The sequence below is a fragment of the Procambarus clarkii genome, unplaced genomic scaffold (genome assembly GCF_040958095.1).
Source record: "Procambarus clarkii isolate CNS0578487 unplaced genomic scaffold, FALCON_Pclarkii_2.0 HiC_scaffold_697, whole genome shotgun sequence".
Lineage (NCBI taxonomy): Eukaryota > Metazoa > Arthropoda > Malacostraca > Decapoda > Cambaridae > Procambarus > Procambarus clarkii.
In genome coordinates this window covers 21,194-42,152 of record NW_027189730.1, presented here as the reverse complement: position 1 = coordinate 42,152, position 20,959 = coordinate 21,194, and the positions used below count along the sequence as shown (strand labels likewise).

General features: G+C 39.7%; 1 long non-coding RNA gene across 1 annotated transcript; it reads right to left on the bottom strand.

Moving 5' to 3' along the window:
• Positions 1-11,443: 11,443 nt before the first annotated feature.
• Positions 11,444-12,448, bottom strand: LOC138361752 (uncharacterized). Its single transcript, XR_011227159.1, has 3 exons — positions 12,272-12,448; positions 11,823-11,927; positions 11,444-11,667 (listed from the first exon to the last, which is right to left on the bottom strand). It is a non-coding gene; the product is annotated as an uncharacterized lncRNA (long non-coding RNA).
• Between the last annotated feature and the right edge of the window lie 8,511 nt (positions 12,449-20,959).

The following is a 20,959-nucleotide window of genomic DNA, read 5'->3' as shown; positions in this document are numbered from 1 at the left end:
TGGCAACAAGCCAGAAGGACGCCTGGCAACAAGCCAGAAGGACGCCTGGCAACAAGCCAGAAGGACGCCTGGCAACAAGCCAGAGGACGCCTGGCAACAAGCCAGAAGGACGCCTGGCAACAAGCCAGAAGGACGCCTGGCAACAAGCCAGAAGGACGCCTGGCAACAAGCCAGAAGGACGCCTGGCAACAAGCCAGAAGGGACGCCTGGCAACAAGCCAGAAGGACGCCTGGCAACAAGCCAGAAGGACGCCTGGCAACAAGCCAGAGGGACGCCTGGCAACAAGCCAGCAGGACGCCTGGCAACAAGCCAGAAGGACGCCTGGCAACAAGCCAGAAGGACGCCTGGCAACAAGCCAGAAGGACGCCTGGCAACAAGCCAGAAGGACGCCTGGCAACAAGCCAGAAGGGACGCCTGGCAACAAGCCAGAGGGACGCCTGGCAACAAGCCAGAGGGACGCCTGGCAACAAGCCAGAAGGACGCCTGGCAACAAGCCAGAAGGACGCCTGGCAACAAGCCAGAAGGACGCCTGGCAACAAGCCAGAAGGACGCCTGGCAACAAGCCAGAGGGACGCCTGGCAACAAGCCAGAAGGACGCCTGGCAACAAGCCAGAAGGACGCCTGGCAACAAGCCAGAAGGACGCCTGGCAACAAGCAGAAGGACGCCTGGCAACAAGCCAGAAGGACGCCTGGCAACAAGCCAGAAGGACGCCTGGCAACAAGCCAGAAGGACACCTGGCAACAAGCCAGAAGGGACGCCTGGCAACAAGCCAGAAGGACGCCTGGCAACAAGCCAGAAGGACGCCTGGCAACAAGCCAGAAGGACGCCTGGCAACAAGCCAGAAGGACGCCTGGCAACAAGCCAGAAGGACGCCTGGCAACAAGCCAGAAGGGACGCCTGGCAACAAGCCAGAAGGACGCCTGGCAACAAGCCAGAAGGACGCCTGGCAACAAGCCAGAAGGACGCCTGGCAACAAGCCAGAAGGACGCCTGGCAACAAGCCAGAGGGACGCCTGGCAACAAGCCAGAAGGACGCCTGGCAACAAGCCAGCAGGACGCCTGGCAACAAGCCAGAAGGACGCCTGGCAACAAGCCAGAGGGACGCCTGGCAACAAGCCAGCAGGGACGCCTGGCAACAAGCCAGAAGGACGCCTGGCAACAAGCCAGAAGGACGCCTGGCAACAAGCCAGAGGGACGCCTGGCAACAAGCCAGAAGGACGCCTGGCAACAAGCCAGAAGGACGCCTGGCAACAAGCCAGAAGGACGCCTGGCAACAAGCCAGAAGGACGCCTGGCAACAAGCCAGAAGGACGCCTGGCAACAAGCCAGAAGGACGCCTGGCAACAAGCCAGAAGGACGCCTGGCAACAAGCCAGAAGGACGCCTGGCAACAAGCCAGAAGGACGCCTGGCAACAAGCCAGAAGGGACGCCTGGCAACAAGCCAGAAGGACGCCTGGCAACAAGCCAGAAGGACGCCTGGCAACAAGCCAGAGGGACGCCTGGCAACAAGCCAGAAGGACGCCTGGCAACAAGCCAGAAGGACGCCTGGCAACAAGCCAGAAGGACGCCTGGCAACAAGCCAGAAGGACGCCTGGCAACAAGCCAGAAGGACGCCTGGCAACAAGCCAGAAGGACGCCTGGCAACAAGCCAGAAGGACGCCTGGCAACAAGCCAGAAGGACGCCTGGCAACAAGCCAGAAGGACGCCTGGCAACAAGCCAGAAGGACGCCTGGCAACAAGCCAGAAGGACGCCTGGCAACAAGCCAGAAGGACGCCTGGCAACAAGCCAGAAGGACGCCTGGCAACAAGCCAGAAGGACGCCTGGCAACAAGCCAGAAGGACGCCTGGCAACAAGCCAGAAGGACGCCTGGCAACAAGCCAGAAGGACGCCTGGCAACAAGCCAGAGGGACGCCTGGCAACAAGCCAGAAGGACGCCTGGCAACAAGCCAGAAGGACGCCTGGCAACAAGCCAGAAGGGACGCCTGGCAACAAGCCAGAAGGACGCCTGGCAACAAGCCAGAAGGACGCCTGGCAACAAGCCAGAAGGACGCCTGGCAACAAGCCAGAAGGACGCCTGGCAACAAGCCAGAAGGACGCCTGGCAACAAGCCAGAAGGACGCCTGGCAACAAGCCAGAAGGGACGCCTGGCAACAAGCCAGAAGGACGCCTGGCAACAAGCCAGAAGGACGCCTGGCAACAAGCCAGAAGGACGCCTGGCAACAAGCCAGAAGGACGCCTGGCAACAAGCCAGAAGGACGCCTGGCAACAAGCCAGAAGGGACGCCTGGCAACAAGCCAGAAGGACGCCTGGCAACAAGCCAGAAGGACGCCTGGCAACAAGCCAGAAGGACGCCTGGCAACAAGCCAGAAGGACGCCTGGCAACAAGCCAGAAGGACGCCTGGCAACAAGCCAGAAGGACGCCTGGCAACAAGCCAGAAGGACGCCTGGCAACAAGCCAGAAGGACGCCTGGCAACAAGCCAGAAGGACACCTGGCAACAAGCCAGAAGGACGCCTGGCAACAAGCCAGAAGGCAACCCGTTCTCACACAAGACAGTACATATATGACTAGTGCTTAAAGTCAATATGTGGAATGTGATTTAGTACATATGTGATATATTCCGTTAACTTTTTTACCAAGGCTCAAACTCTTCCTCACGTACCAATTTACGTCTCGCAGTACTCGTCCATCAACGTAGATAGCTGAATAGTCGTGATTGGTTCAATTATAACGAAAATTGTAGTTTTCAGGTCCCACATGGGTTGTGAAATTCACCTACTATTGTCCATGCTCTTATAATATTACAGATCAGCTACATCCTATTGAAGGCTCGTAGTTTTGTTTTGAGAAATATTAGTTGTTCTTAGTAAATTATAATAAGCACAATAAATTATTACATAGAATAAGTGCTTCACCAATCAATATTATATACCATAGTTTGTGCTTTAGAAATCTTTAAAGAATGTTTTGTAGGAACGCTAACAGAAAACGATGTTATGTTGGAATGTATATAGGGTAAACTACTGCAAACAGGATGGTATGGTGTGGATTATTGGAAACTATAGGATTAGTATAGGGTCCACTACCACCTGTTAGGTGGGTAAGGGGTCCAATAACACCCGCAGGATGAGTATGGGGGTCACATCCACCCACAGGAATGGTATGGGGATCACTTCCACCCACAGGAAGGGTATGGGATCCAATACCATCCACTGGATGTGTATTGCGTCCACTACCACCGACAGGATGGGTATGGGCTCACAACCACCCACAGGATAGGTATGGGGTCCAATACCACCCACAGGATGAGTATGGGGTCCACTATAACCCACAGGATGGGTATGGGGCTCCAACCACCCACAGAATAAGTATGGGGTACAATAACACCCACTGGATATGTATGGCATCCATTGCCCCCACAGGATGACTATAGGGTACAGTATCGCCCACAGGATTAGTATATAGGGTTCACTGCCGCCCACAGAGTCGGTATGGGGTCCACCGCCACCCACAGGGTCGGTATGGGGTCCACTACCGCCCACAGGGTCGCTATGAAGTCAACTACCGTCCACAGGGTCGGTAGGGGTCCACTACCGCCCACAGGGTCGGCAGGGGGTCCACTGCCACCCACTGGGTCGGTAGGGGGTCCACTGCCGCCCACAGGATCGATAGGGGGTCCACTGCCGCCCACAGGGTCGATATGGGGGGGGTCCACTACCGCCCACAGGATCGATAGGGGGTCCACTGCCGCCCACAGGGTCGGTAGGGGGTCCACTGCCGCCCACACGTTCGGTAGGGGTCCACTGCCGCCCACAGGGTCGGTAGGGGGTCCACTGCCGCCCACAGGATCGATAGGGGGTCCACTGCCGCCCACAGGGTCGATAGGGGGTCCCTTACCGCCCACAGGGTCTCTATGAAGTCAACTACCGCCCATAGTGTTTGTATAGTGTCCACTATCGCCCATAGTGTTATTATGGGGTCCACTACCCCTCATAGGGTCGGTATGGGGGTCCATTACTACCCACAGGGTGTGTCTGGGGTCTATTTTGGCAATACTGCTTTTCCAATCTCATTTGTTGTTCAATGTAAAATATTTGTTGCTCGACTTGCAACAATTTATATATATATATATATAGTATAGTGCCTTTGCAATAATGTACCAATGTGTGTATTTTCATAACTCGTTTTAAATTGTTGAAAAATAAATAACTACATTGTGAATGCAAGTCAATGTTTACATGCTAAATCAGAGTTGCCAGATTCCGCTTAAAATAGCAAATTGTGCTTATTTTCAAAGCTTGAGAATTTAGCTTTAAAGTAGTTAAAAAACTACGAATTTCGCAATTTGCTATGTACTTTAGTGTACTATTTTAAAATAAGGTTGGTTTTTAAGCTGCAAGTCATATGAATCTCAAAAAAAGTATATTATTAACAATCTTATCTCCATAGTTCACTAGTTTCTGTAAATCAGATCTGGTAACTGTAGGCCAAGTACTGGAAGACTCAAGACACAATGTGTTGAAGCTATTCTCTTTGAAGAAGTCATCTCGACAGGATCTTCCAGCTCCAGCTATAAAACTTCACCAAACATGGATCTACCTAGTACATCAAATGGTAAGGAATTACTAAACTGTACAAAGTTTTATGCTAGAACATTTGTTACAGTCCCCTGTTCTATGTGTACTCCATCACATAGTGACGGAGTATGTGGGAATAATTTTGTTAACACTGTCCATTTGACATGGTGGTGGTGTATGGTGCTGGTGGTGTATGGTGCTGGTGGAGTATGATGCTGATGGTGTATGATGCTGATGGTGTATGATGCTGATGGTGTATGATGCTGATGGTGTATGATGCTGATGGTGTATGATGCTGGTGTATGGTGCTGGTGGTGTATGATGCTGGTGGTGTATGATTCTGGTGGAGTATGATGCTGATGGTGTATGATGCTGATGGTGTATGATGCTGATGGTGTATGATGCTGGTGGTGTATGGTGCTGGTGGTGTATGATGCTGGTGGTGTATGGTGCTGGTGGTGTATGATGCTGGTGGTGTATGGTGCTGGTGGTGTATGGTGCTGGTGGTGTATGGTGTATGATGCTGGTGGTGTATTATGCTGATGGTGTATGATGCTGGTGATGTATGATGCTGATGGTGTATGATGCTGGTGGTGTATGATGCTGGTGGTGTATGATGCTGGTGGTGTATGGTGCTGTTGGTGTATGATGCTGGTGGTGTATGGTGCTGGTGGTGTTTGATGGTGGTGGTGAATCTGACACTGTCATATATATATATATATATATATATATATATATATATATATATATATATATATATATATATATATATATATATATATATATATATATATATATATATGAGATATATATATATATATTTTAACATATATATATATATATATATATATATATATATATATATATATATATATATATATATATATATATATATGAGGGGTACCACCTCTGGTGCAAGTGTAGGGACCCATAGCCTCGGAGAAGAAAATAAAGAGTACTCAGAGAAGACCTTGTGGATCCTCACTGAACACTTTCATATTTTCTTCTCCTACCACCCTTATTCTTTTGGTATGTGTGTATATTTATCTAACTTTATTTGAAAACGTCATTACACAAAAAGTTACAATATTGATTATATATATATATATATATATATATATATATATATATATATATATATATATATATATATATATATATATATATATATATATATATATATATATATATATATATACATATATATATATATATATAATTTTTTTTTCTTCCAATAATATAGTATTCGCTTGAAATTAACAGCCTGGTCAATCAGGCTGTTGGATTCAACTCCTCTCAGTTTTGTTATACGAGTTACAGCATGGTTAATCACATCCAAAATTAAAGTTATTTCCAGATGCAGTCCTAAAATTTTTAACATTGCTCTCATTAGTGTTAATGTAGATTATTTCATAATTTAAATAATATATTTAATTACTGTAGTACATTTTAACAACAATTTAACTTATAATTTTTGCAGCATAGGTCATTTGAATATAAGTATTTTATTAGAAACTATTTCCTTCAGGTCTTCAGGGAAAATTCTTGAGGAGATGCACAAACTGCAAACAATGTGTGCATGTCCGAAGCAATGTTTGCAAGTTCTGCCAGTGTGACTTCCGAAACAGTAGAGAATTAATGAAGAAAGAAGAGGAAGCCCGTTTTCTACTTAAAGGCAAGAAGGCTTTAGAACGAAATACAGCAAGCCGGGTTCTACGAAGGATTGAAAATCAGGTATTGAAGTTTGTCTACATCTGTTGTATTCATTTGTATTCTTCTTATGCTGAACTTGCTTGATAAGGTATAGAATCAACATGAATAATGCTGTACAGTACTTACATACTATTTGTTTATTTATTTATATACAAGTTAGCACACTGGGATTATGAGAGTACATAGCATTGATGTTTTTACATTCTTGTAAAGCCACTAGCACACATAGTGTTTTGGGCAGGTCCTTAATCTAACAGATAATTTTAAATAGGCAATTTAAAGCTTAAATGGAAAAAAATTGGCTGGTACATTGTAAGAAAGTATCACAAAGATTACTATGTACATTAAAGTAAAATTTGAGGGTTATCAACATATAAATTGTAGCATAATTTGAGGAATATTTCAAGGTATAATATAGTAAGATATGCATTCAATATAACAATCATGATATAAGGTGATAGCAATGATTACAATGGAAAAGTTGTATGGTTTAGGCACATATATTCTGGCATTGGATTTCATAAGATACAGTGCGAGTTTAATACACTAGTTAGGAAACTATCAAGAAAAAATTTAGGTACTTTTTGGTTTTATTTTTTAAAATGGCAGAAGTCGGACAGTTTTTAAATTTGTTAGCGAGTGAGTTCCATAGACAAGGTCCCTTTATTTGCATAGAGTATTTACACAGAATAACTTTGACTCTGGGGATATCAAAGATATTTATATATATATATATATATATATATATATATATATATATATATATATATATATATATATATATATATATATATATATATATATATATATATATATATATATATATATATATATATATATATATATATAATTTCAATTCAATCATCTCTGTCATTGATGTATATGGCAAAAAGTGTGTGGCCCAATACAGCACTATGTCTTAACGTAATGGGTCCAAGGGCCCATAAGGTCTCGACAGCATTAAGGGCCCTTTAGCAAACCAGTGTGCTGGGGCCCCTATGACACCCATGACATCTTTGTATCATTTCAAGTTTGTACATGTACTTCTTAAGATATGGGCACCATACAACTGCTGAATATTCTAGCTTTTGTCTAAAAAAATCATGAACAATTTATTTATTATTTATCCATGAATGCCAGAACTAAACCCTGTGGTACTCCACTCGTGACATTTCTCCAGTCCAATACATTGCCTCTGATTACTGCCCTCATTTTTCTATCAGTTTGAAATTTTTTAATCCATGTTAGAAGCTTACCTGTCACCCCTCCAATATGTTCCAGTTTCCAGAACAAACTCTTATGTGGAATTCTGTTGAATGCCTCTTTTAGGTCCAGATAGATGCAGTCAACCCAACCATATCTTTCCTGTAAAATTTCTGCGGCTCGATCATAGTAACTGATTAAATTTGTTACACAGGATCTTCCATTTCAAATTTTTTTATTTTTTATTTTTATTTTTTTTCCAGCACGCACAAGGAAGCTTGATGCAGATAAACTTACATTAGGATCAGAAGGTGATAGCGATAATGCCTTGGAAAAAAATCCTGACGAGCTACAAGTGCAGCAGGTGCATAAAGTCCAAAAAGTACCGCAGGTGCAAGAAATTCAACAAGTACAAAAAGTTCCGCAGGTGGAACATTTACAAAAAGTTCCGCAGGTGCAACAAGGGCTACCATTAGCAATCATTCAGAAACAGCAAGAAGTACAAGTAGTAAAATTTGAACCACAGGGAACTACACCAGGAAAACAGTGTAGTAACAACGGAATGGGAATTTTAAAATACCTGAGGAAACAGGTAAAAAAGGACAAACAATAGAAATGGTTCCTTACACCTTATTATTTGGTAGTTTATAGGTATTTTACTTATAATACTTTATATTATGTCTACAGTTTATAATTTAGTTTACAGTTAATTTACTTTTCAACTTCCATATCTTACATGAAGGATTTTTACTGTTTTTCATTTTTAAAACCTTATTAGTATCATTTATAGTTTAGTGTCAATTCACTTATAATACAATATATGGAATAATTTACTAAATTCATTTAACTATAATAAATTTAAATAAACATTTTTACCCCAGGATGAGTTTCAGTCACCCTACCCAAAAAATTAATGTTTCTTTATTACTAATCTTGTGAGAGGTAGCTTATTGTGCAGCCCATACTCATTCTGTGAGTGTTAGTTTATTGTGCACCCCATAGTCATCATGTCACCCAAGCCTGCTGCAGCTGCACCTGAGGGGTGGTGTAGGGAACCATTAGTGTACTATTATGATTTGAGAGAGAGAATGCTCTGTGGACAGAGCATCAATATGGCTTAAGGCATTGAGCTTTGCCTCAAGATGAAGCTTGGGCTGATCTCTGATTTGCTTCTTGGGAGTCTTCATTTACGTGCACCCCATACTCAACCACTTTGTAGTAATTAATTGTGCAACCCATACTCATCCTGTTACCAGTAGTTTGTGCAACCCATACTTATCCTGTGATCCCTATCCCTCTACTTCAAGTCCCTCAAGGGGCGCACGAATTCAGTTTGGCATACTGCATCCTGCCTTCCCATCCCTAGCTACTGACCCATCACAATATTTTATTTTATTTTATTTATATATATACAAGTAGGTACATTGGGGTTGTGAGAATACATTGAATAGTACAGTATTTACAATCTTGTAAAGCCACTAGTATGCGCAGCGTTTCAGGCAGGTCCTTAATCTAACAGATAATTTTAAGTAGGTAATTTCTATCAGAATTGATAAATGATAATAAATACATTGTTTACATACATACATTACAAATACATACATATAAGCTCAAAAGCTTCATTGAAGGTTGTAACAGAACCCATGAGCACCACACCAGAAATAAATACAGTTTTGATATTCCAAGAGTACGTATAATGGAAAATATATGTAGTACATGATCTGAACACATAACTAACCTATAAATGCATTATAATACCTTTCACATATAAATGCATTATAATAAGTTTCAAAATAAATACAAATAAATAAAATAAATATATATTATTTTTAGTACCTTTCTGAGTCGAGTAACTAATGCACGAGCCAGTCCATCAATTTTTCGATGGTTCCAAAAGACTGCACCCTCTGTGAGTTCTTCTGTTCTTTCTGAGAAAAATATTTATAGCAATGAACATCTTGAAGAGCATAGATTAATAACAGTTTCATAACATACCTTTACTCACCACGACCAACTCAAGTTTGACCAATATGTTTTCATTCTTTTATTGATTATTTGAGGGAGTTGATACTTATTGAATACTGAATACAAATCGCATTATACTGATTACAGGGCAGGTAAAATAATAAAAAACTTGATCAGATGAACCATATAAACAAATACCAGCTTTCAGCATGTTTTTAGTTGTAGAGTTGTATCGTGAGAGGTATGCAAACACTTGCTCTGCCTCTTCCCCTAAAGTCATGCCACTTCCTTCTTGCCACCGCCCTCCATACAATACCTTTAACATAAAAGTATACAGTAAAAAAAAATTCAAATTATTGTACAAAAATTAAAAGCCTCCTACTATATTAAATGATACGTATATCATTAATCTTAAACAGTCAGAAATCTTAAATTTTTTTACACAAACTGTACTTATTATATTTAATGTAATGTATACATTACATTAAATTTAATTAGTATACATAAATGTATACATTAGTATACATAAATGTAATGTTATATTTTTATTTACCTGACAATACCAAGCATGTCCTTTTGCATGTAGGACTCCTAAAAATGGCTTTGCTTGACCAATGTGAAAATGTGATTGTTTCTGAGCCACAGTTAAGGCCCATGGCCAATATTTGCAAATTATGTCTTGACAAATAAACTTTACGTATTTGAAATACATAATTTGCAAATAGTGGGCATAACTGTACAGCTCTCCTTGATACATATTCAAGGTGTGGAGGATAATACCATGTCGACAGGAGGCCATGCTGATTCCTGTTTCATCCAAACTTTGGAATGAAAGAGGCTTATTTTGAGCAGCTTTCCATGTAGACACTCCACACGTGTGCTTACTCTGTTAAACAAAAATATTTATAGTAACTAAATAACCAGTTGGTGAGCATGATTATAATTATGTAGGACGGGTAGAAGGTAGAGATTATTTTGCGCGATAGGCATTGTTGTTGCACATAAGAATTTCTATGGGTTATATTTCCTTATTCAATGTATATAAACTATAATGAAAAAATACAAAAATGGCCACCATATGTTATAGTCGCCAAACAGTTATTAGGTAAAATTGAAGGTTTCTCAATATATAATAAAACTCACCTTAGTTTTCAAGCTCTGAATAGTGCCAACATGAGCTTGAACATCTTCATCTTTGCTGAAGATACTATCAGAATAATAGGGGTTTCTGATACCTCTGCAATGATAATTCAGAAATAATTATTTATTGTCTGTAACCACTATAATATTAAACAATGGGTAATGGGGTATCAAAAAATGTTTTATATGAAGAATTCTGATGCACTGCTAAATTTTACATAAAACAAAAATTTACATGGTGTTAGATAAATAAAATGATGATATGGATGCAATTGAAAGGCAAACTATAAAGACATACTCAGTTAAAAAATATGTCATATGACAATGTATATTTATATGTGCATACTTTATTTATAAGAACATTAATTTGAAGACAATATAATTCATTATAATATAGTGTGTGTAGAGAACAAAAGAATACTATACATTAAGTATCTGTAAAGCACATTTTATTACCTCCCAACTTTGTTGTAACGATACAGCTTCTTGTTGCCATCAATATGTACTGCTAAAGGGGTTTTATCACAAGCAGGACACTCATTGTCAGCTTCTCCTCTAATTTTTCTCAGCTCATATTGCTGGAATCGCCATTCGAAGAACACTCTCTTCGAAGTTATATAATTAATGCGTCCAATCTAGGAATAGAATTTTTTAGATGGTGACATTTAAAATGCATATTATGACATAAGATAAATAAACAAAAAAAACATTCCATTTTGTGTTTGAACAAAATTAAAAACTAATTATTAATAAATGAATATACATTACTACAAAATTTTGATAATTTTTGTATTGAAATATAAAACTGAAAATATTAAGAATAACGGTATCAAAACATACACGCCCACGAGAAGCACCAAAGGATTCCAGTGCAGTGACTAATGCCCGAAATGATGTTCCGGGACAATTTATTTTTATATGGTGCCATGATTCAAGCAGACTGGTGCTGTAGAATGTGCTGCTCTTTCCTAATGATGAATAGAAACCAGACTTGTGCATGGTCTTGCCTAGTTGTTGATGCTCATATCCACAGTGGCATGTATAGATTGGAGTATAGAGGTCATACCTTCCTGTAGTTTAAAATACAGTGCATTGAGTGGTGTGGCGACTTGCTAAAATAGTGATGTAAAAATTAACATTTATAGCAACAAAAATTTCAAAATGTATTGTGATTCAGGAATATCCGGTAATGGAAATAAAAGGGTAAATTTTAAAGTTTATTTACCCATTATAGTGTTGAAGATGCAGAGATTGCTGGAGCTTGAAATTTTAAACTTGCAATCTGTGCAGTAGGGGCAAGAATTTGGTGGTTGGGCTGGTACAACAGGTTCTGGTAACAAAGAAAAGGAAGACAGTTTGACAAAATGAGTTTTAAGGAAAAGAATTTCAGACTGAATATTTCATTGTTTCTTGATTGTACAAAATATTGACATTATTCTCCAGATAATGACTGAGAAATTCACAGAAAAGAAACAATCAGACGATTAAATCAATCTATAAAACCAAGTGTCAGGTTTAAACTTTAAGACTTCTCCAAATGTTGTAATGACTGAAATGAAACATTTATTCATTTTATTTTGTTATACCAAGATAATCGTAGCTCTAGACTGGGATTGGGAAGTAGAAGTAATCTCGGAACAAAGTACGGATTTTATACAGGTATCGTATACTTACTCCAGTGAAAGATATTTCCTTCAGGGCACACAGATTGTGTCGGGTGTAATGGCTCATAAAAGCCATTTTTCCAATATAATCTGTGGTGGAAAGGCATGAGAAAATGTTGCATTTGGTCACAAATGTGACACAAAAATGCAAAACAGTCTTCACATTTGATGCTTGCCTCACAATTTGTACATTGTACACAAACTTTACCTGATGAAAAAAGGGGTAATTATTTATACTAATTTTAAATACTGTATACCTAACATTTTAAACAATCTGAAGTCTAAATGTATTAATAGAGTGTCATTAATTTGCATATGATGCTTATTATACAGTATAACCTTAATGAACACAGCAATATTTAATTTACCTTTATCTGGAACACCCAACTCAGACAATGTCCAATCGAACAGCATTGCCCTGCTTTCTCCCCAATTAATCTCTGCATGTTTTCTTCTTTTTTGCCAGTCAGAAACACTTGGCTGAGAATCTTTAATTTGTTCAAGTTCTGCAGCAAGTACTTTGAAATATGGGATTACAAATTAGTAAGAAAAATTTGTAAGTGAAAGGAATGATTAGTATAATATGTTAAACAAAATTTCATAGGCATTAAGCACAATTTTGGTACATAATATTTATGACGTGTGTCCATTAAATAAACCCTCATTTAAATACCAACAAATGATGTTGGGACATACCAACATCAAATGATTCCAAAGTTTCTTCACCAGCTGCCAAATAACTTTGAGTGTACGTTCTGCCACTAGTAGAATAGCCCGCATTTTGAATGTGTGGTGGTGAAAGTATAGCAGGCAGAATGTCTGGGTGGCACATTTGAAGATTTAAGCATGGTACATAATTGCAAATTGTATACAAGTATTAATATTTTCAGACAAATCTCAAGATATTACTATAACTAACTTTATGCTACCAAGTTGTTCAGTGTTATAGTAATTTAATCTCCATAATTGTCTAGCATACACTTAAAAATAGGCAACAAATATTATTGGAAAGTACACAAATAACAGCTGTAGAAATATTGTTAAAAAAATAATAGAAGATTACCATCAGATTGGGGTGCAGCTGGTCTTTGTTTTGAATTAATGTGTGATACATCCTGTATGTTATCTTTTTTCTGTTTCTTGTTTGTCACCTTTATTGAGTTTGGTTCCTCCACGTTTAAGAGTCTCTTCAAGTACTCATTTCTTTGTATCATTGCAGCACGTGCTTTCTGGTACTCACGTTCAAGATGTTCTCTAGTCATCACTGCTATTCTCCGGTGAAATTCTGAAGAGAAAATAATAGTGTTCGAAGGAAAAGTACAAGAACAAAACAAGAAAATTATGCTTATGCAAAATTATGTTACAATGTACCTATTAATAATCTTAAAATTTGCTACAAATTACCTACTTATAATTATGTGTTAAATTATGGACTTTCCCATAATGATATGCATGTTAGTGGCATTACCTATACTGCCTACCTGGAGCCCCCTAGAGAGATAGTGACACAAGTTAAGGTAATCCCTTTAGTAAGGTGCTGGGTCAACATAAATAAGCTATAACTAATAAGGACACAAATCAATATGTTCATTTAACAGTGGTATTAACATTTATATAAATATAGCATAAGCATAAAGAAAATTATGCTTATGCAAAATTATGTTACAATGTACCTATTAATAATCTTAAAATTTGCTACAAATTACCTACTTATAATTATGTGTTAAATTATGGACTTTCCCATAATGATATGCATGTTAGTGGCATTACCTATACTGCCTACCTGGAGCCCCCTAGAGAGATAGTGACACAAGTTAAGGTAATCCCTTTAGTAAGGTGCTGGGTCAACATAAATAAGCTATAACTAATAAGGACACAAATCAATATGTTCATTTAACAGTGGTATTAACATTTATATAAATATAGCTAAGAATAAGTTTTTACAAGTGTAACAAAGTGAAAGAAATGTATGAAAATTTTGATGATATATTAAAATGCTCATTGATTGAACTTGTCTTCCTATATATAAAGTATAAAAATAGTAAACACAGTACCATTATTGTTGTCTGTAGTTATTTTTGGAACATCTGGTATGTACAGCATACTGTCAAAATCCGATGATCTATCTGAAAAATTGATTGGTAGCGTAAATATTTGAATTCATTGCATAGCCTTTTATACAAACAAAAAAGAAAAATTGTACAGAAAAGCTAACACAACATTATAACACCTTTCTGTGGTACTTTCTATGGTACAAAAGAAAACAAACCTTAATTATAAAGGAAAATAAACTGACAGAAGAACTATGAATACTGCTGAAAATACTTTCCACAAAATATCTGAACCAAGGGATAGTACCCCGAGATTTGAAATATGAAAATTTCACCCTTACAGTATTTAAAAAAAAAGCAGAAAGAGTTAAGCACAAAACTAATGTCCGATCAGCTAGGTATAACACATCTGCAAGCTCATGGCGAAAATCCTAAGGGAGGGAATCATTTACCATCTTTCAGTGAACAATCTTATTCAATCGACACACCATGGTCTTCTTAAAAACAGATGCTACCTTATAAACCTCCTCACTTTTGGGACATGGTAACATGGTACTCAGATAAAGGGTTTCCGGTGGATGTAGTATACATGGATTATGCTAAAGACTTTAATAAGGTACCACATGGAAGACTAGCAAGGAAATTACAGGTTCATGAAAAAAATTGTAAAGTGCACAAAACAATAGTTAAAACAAAGAGAGCAAAAGGTCATACTAAATGGGAATGAATATGAAGAAATGTGGTAAGTTGAGTACCTCAGGGGTCCATTTTTAAGTCTAAAATATTTTTCATATATTGAACATCTATGATATAGAAAAGAATATAATATAATCAACCACATCCTCATATTTGCAAATGCCTGGCATTTCACGAGCACTTTGTCCGGGGTTTATATTCTAGCCGGGGAGGATTTACTGGGTTAGGCTAACCTAACCTAACTTAACCAAACCAAACCAAGTATCTCAAGTTACAAATATCTCTGGGAATTCATATTATCTGCTGTTGTAGAATTGACAAAATGGACAGTGTCAACAAAATTATTCCCACATACTCCGTCACTATGTGATGGAGTACACATAGAATAGGGACTGAATTGTCCCTGACAGGGACAATTCTGTAACAAATGTTCTAGCATAAAACTTTGTACAGTTTAGTAATTCCTTACCATTTGATGTACTAGGTAGATCCATGTTTGGTGAAGTTTTATAGCTGGAGCTGGAAGATCCTGTCGAGATGACTTCTTCAAAGAGAATAGCTTCAACACATTGTGTCTTGAGTCTTCCAGTACTTGGCCTACAGTTACCAGATCTGATTTACAGAAACTAGTGAACTATGGAGATAAGATTGTTAATAATATACTTTTTTTGAGATTCATATGACTTGCAGCTTAAAAACCAACCTTATTTTAAAATAGTACACTAAAGTACATAGCAAATTGCGAAATTCGTAGTTTTTTAACTACTTTAAAGCTAAATTCTCAAGCTTTGAAAATAAGCACAATTTGCTATTTTAAGCGGAATCTGGCAACTCTGATTTAGCATGTAAACATTGACTTGCATTCACAATGTAGTTATTTATTTTTCAACAATTTAAAACGAGTTATGAAAATACACACATTGGTACATTATTGCAAAGGCACTATACTATATATATATATATATATATATAAATTGTTGCAAGTCGAGCAACAAATATTTTACATTGAACAACAAATGAGATTGGAAAAGCAGTATTGCCAAAATAGACCCCAGACACACCCTGTGGGTAGTAATGGACCCCCATACCGACCCTATGAGGGGTAGTGGACCCCATAATAACACTATGGGCGATAGTGGACACTATACAAACACTATGGGCGGTAGTTGACTTCATAGAGACCCTGTGGGCGGTAAGGGACCCCCTATCGACCCTGTGGGCGGCAGTGGACCCCCTATCGATCCTGTGGGCGGCAGTGGACCCCCTACCGACCCTGTGGGCGGCAGTGGACCCCTACCGAACGTGTGGGCGGCAGTGGACCCCTACCGACCCTGTGGGCGGCAGTGGACCCCCTATCGATCCTGTGGGCGGTAGTGGACCCCCCCCATATCGACCCTGTGGGCGGCAGTGGACCCCCTATCGATCCTGTGGGCGGCAGTGGACCCCCTACCGACCCAGTGGGTGGCAGTGGACCCCCTGCCGACCCTGTGGGCGGTAGTGGACCCCTACCGACCCTGTGGACGGTAGTTGACTTCATAGCGACCCTGTGGGCGGTAGTGGACCCCATACCGACCCTGTGGGTGGCGGTGGACCCCATACCGACTCTGTGGGCGGCAGTGAACCCTATATACTAATCCTGTGGGCGATACTGTACCCTATAGTCATCCTGTGGGGGCAATGGATGCCATACATATCCAGTGGGTGTTATTGTACCCCATACTTATTCTGTGGGTGGTTGGAGCCCCATACCCATCCTGTGGGTTATAGTGGACCCCATACTCATCCTGTGGGTGGTATTGGACCCCATACCTATCCTGTGGGTGGTTGTGAGCCCATACCCATCCTGTCGGTGGTAGTGGACGCAATACACATCCAGTGGATGGTATTGGATCCCATACCCTTCCTGTGGGTGGAAGTGATCCCCATACCATTCCTGTGGGTGGATGTGACCCCCATACTCATCCTGCGGGTGTTATTGGACCCCTAACCCACCTAACAGGTGGTAGTGGACCCTATACTAATCCTATAGTTTCCAATAATCCACACCATACCATCCTGTTTGCAGTAGTTTACCCTATATACATTCCAACATAACATCGTTTTCTGTTAGCGTTCCTACAAAACATTCTTTAAAGATTTCTAAAGCACAAACTATGGTATATAATATTGATTGGTGAAGCACTTATTCTATGTAATAATTTATTGTGCTTATTATAATTTACTAAGAACAACTAATATTTCTCAAAACAAAACTACGAGCCTTCAATAGGATGTAGCTGATCTGTAATATTATAAGAGCATGGACAATAGTAGGTGAATTTCACAACCCATGTGGGACCTGAAAACTACAATTTTCGTTATAATTGAACCAATCACGACTATTCAGCTATCTACGTTGATGGACGAGTACTGTGAGACGTAAATTGGTACGTGAGGAAGAGTTTGAGCCTTGGTAAAAAAGTTAACTGGGAATATATCACATATGTACTAAATCACATTCCACATATTGACTTTAAGCACTAGTCATATATGTACTGTCTTGTGTGAGAACGGGTTGTTCAACCCGTTCTCACACAAGACAGTACATATATGACTAGTGCTTAAAGTCAATATGTGGAATGTGATTTAGTACATATGTGATATATTCCGTTAACTTTTTTACCAAGGCTCAAACTCTTCCTCACGTACCAATTTACGTCTCACAGTACTCGTCCATCAACGTAGATAGCTGAATAGTCGTGATTGGTTCAATTATAACGAAAATTGTAGTTTTCAGGTCCCACATGGGTTGTGAAATTCACCTACTATTGTCCATGCTCTTATAATATTACAGATCAGCTACATCCTATTGAAGGCTCGTAGTTTTGTTTTGAGAAATATTAGTTGTTCTTAGTAAATTATAATAAGCACAATAAATTATTACATAGAATAAGTGCTTCACCAATCAATATTATATACCATAGTTTGTGCTTTAGAAATCTTTAAAGAATGTTTTGTAGGAACGCTAACAGAAAACGATGTTATGTTGGAATGTATATAGGGTAAACTACTGCAAACAGGATGGTATGGTGTGGATTATTGGAAACTATAGGATTAGTATAGGGTCCACTACCACCTGTTAGGTGGGTAAGGGGTCCAATAACACCCGCAGGATGAGTATGGGGGTCACATCCACCCACAGGAATGGTATGGGGATCACTTCCACCCACAGGAAGGGTATGGGATCCAATACCATCCACTGGATGTGTATTGCGTCCACTACCACCGACAGGATGGGTATGGGCTCACAACCACCCACAGGATAGGTATGGGGTCCAATACCACCCACAGGATGAGTATGGGGTCCACTATAACCCACAGGATGGGTATGGGGCTCCAACCACCCACAGAATAAGTATGGGGTACAATAACACCCACTGGATATGTATGGCATCCATTGCCCCCACAGGATGACTATAGGGTACAGTATCGCCCACAGGATTAGTATATAGGGTTCACTGCCGCCCACAGAGTCGGTATGGGGTCCACCGCCACCCACAGGGTCGGTATGGGGTCCACTACCGCCCACAGGGTCGCTATGAAGTCAACTACCGTCCACAGGGTCGGTAGGGGTCCACTACCGCCCACAGGGTCGGCAGGGGGTCCACTGCCACCCACTGGGTCGGTAGGGGGTCCACTGCCGCCCACAGGATCGATAGGGGGTCCACTGCCGCCCACAGGGTCGATATGGGGGGGGTCCACTACCGCCCACAGGATCGATAGGGGGTCCACTGCCGCCCACAGGGTCGGTAGGGGGTCCACTGCCGCCCACACGTTCGGTAGGGGTCCACTGCCGCCCACAGGGTCGGTAGGGGGTCCACTGCCGCCCACAGGATCGATAGGGGGTCCACTGCCGCCCACAGGGTCGATAGGGGGTCCCTTACCGCCCACAGGGTCTCTATGAAGTCAACTACCGCCCATAGTGTTTGTATAGTGTCCACTATCGCCCATAGTGTTATTATGGGGTCCACTACCCCTCATAGGGTCGGTATGGGGGTCCATTACTACCCACAGGGTGTGTCTGGGGTCTATTTTGGCAATACTGCTTTTCCAATCTCATTTGTTGTTCAATGTAAAATATTTGTTGCTCGACTTGCAACAATTTATATATATATATATATAGTATAGTGCCTTTGCAATAATGTACCAATGTGTGTATTTTCATAACTCGTTTTAAATTGTTGAAAAATAAATAACTACATTGTGAATGCAAGTCAATGTTTACATGCTAAATCAGAGTTGCCAGATTCCGCTTAAAATAGCAAATTGTGCTTATTTTCAAAGCTTGAGAATTTAGCTTTAAAGTAGTTAAAAAACTACGAATTTCGCAATTTGCTATGTACTTTAGTGTACTATTTTAAAATAAGGTTGGTTTTTAAGCTGCAAGTCATATGAATCTCAAAAAAAGTATATTATTAACAATCTTATCTCCATAGTTCACTAGTTTCTGTAAATCAGATCTGGTAACTGTAGGCCAAGTACTGGAAGACTCAAGACACAATGTGTTGAAGCTATTCTCTTTGAAGAAGTCATCTCGACAGGATCTTCCAGCTCCAGCTATAAAACTTCACCAAACATGGATCTACCTAGTACATCAAATGGTAAGGAATTACTAAACTGTACAAAGTTTTATGCTAGAACATTTGTTACAGTCCCCTGTTCTATGTGTACTCCATCACATAGTGACGGAGTATGTGGGAATAATTTTGTTAACACTGTCCATTTGACATGGTGGTGGTGTATGGTGCTGGTGGTGTATGGTGCTGGTGGAGTATGATGCTGATGGTGTATGATGCTGATGGTGTATGATGCTGATGGTGTATGATGCTGATGGTGTATGATGCTGATGGTGTATGATGCTGGTGTATGGTGCTGGTGGTGTATGATGCTGGTGGTGTATGATTCTGGTGGAGTATGATGCTGATGGTGTATGATGCTGATGGTGTATGATGCTGATGGTGTATGATGCTGGTGGTGTATGGTGCTGGTGGTGTATGATGCTGGTGGTGTATGGTGCTGGTGGTGTATGATGCTGGTGGTGTATGGTGCTGGTGGTGTATGGTGCTGGTGGTGTATGGTGTATGATGCTGGTGGTGTATTATGCTGATGGTGTATGATGCTGGTGATGTATGATGCTGATGGTGTATGATGCTGGTGGTGTATGATGCTGGTGGTGTATGATGCTGGTGGTGTATGGTGCTGTTGGTGTATGATGCTGGTGGTGTATGGTGCTGGTGGTGTTTGATGGTGGTGGTGAATCTGACACTGTCATATATATATATATATATATATATATATATATATATATATATATATATATATATATATATATATATATATGAGATATATAAATATATATTTTAACATATATATATATATATATATATATATATATATATATATATATATATATATATATATATATATATATATATATATATATATATATATATATATGAGGGGTACCACCTCTGGTGCAAGTGTAGGGACCCATAGCCTCGGAGAAGAAAATAAAGAGTACTCAGAGAAGACCTTGTGGATCCTCACTGAACACTTTCATATTTTCTTCTCCTACCACCCTTATTCTTTTGGTATGTGTGTATATTTATCTAACTTTATTTGAAAACGTCATTACACAAAAAGTTACAATATTGATTATATATATATATATATATATATATATATATATATATATATATATATATATATATATATATATATATATATATATATATATATATATATATATATATATATATATATACATATATATATATATATATATAATTTTTTTTTCTTCCAATAATATAGTATTCGCTTGAAATTAACAGCCTGGTCAATCAGGCTGTTGGATTCAACTCCTCTCAGTTTTGTTATACGAGTTACAGCATGGTTAATCACATCCAAAATTA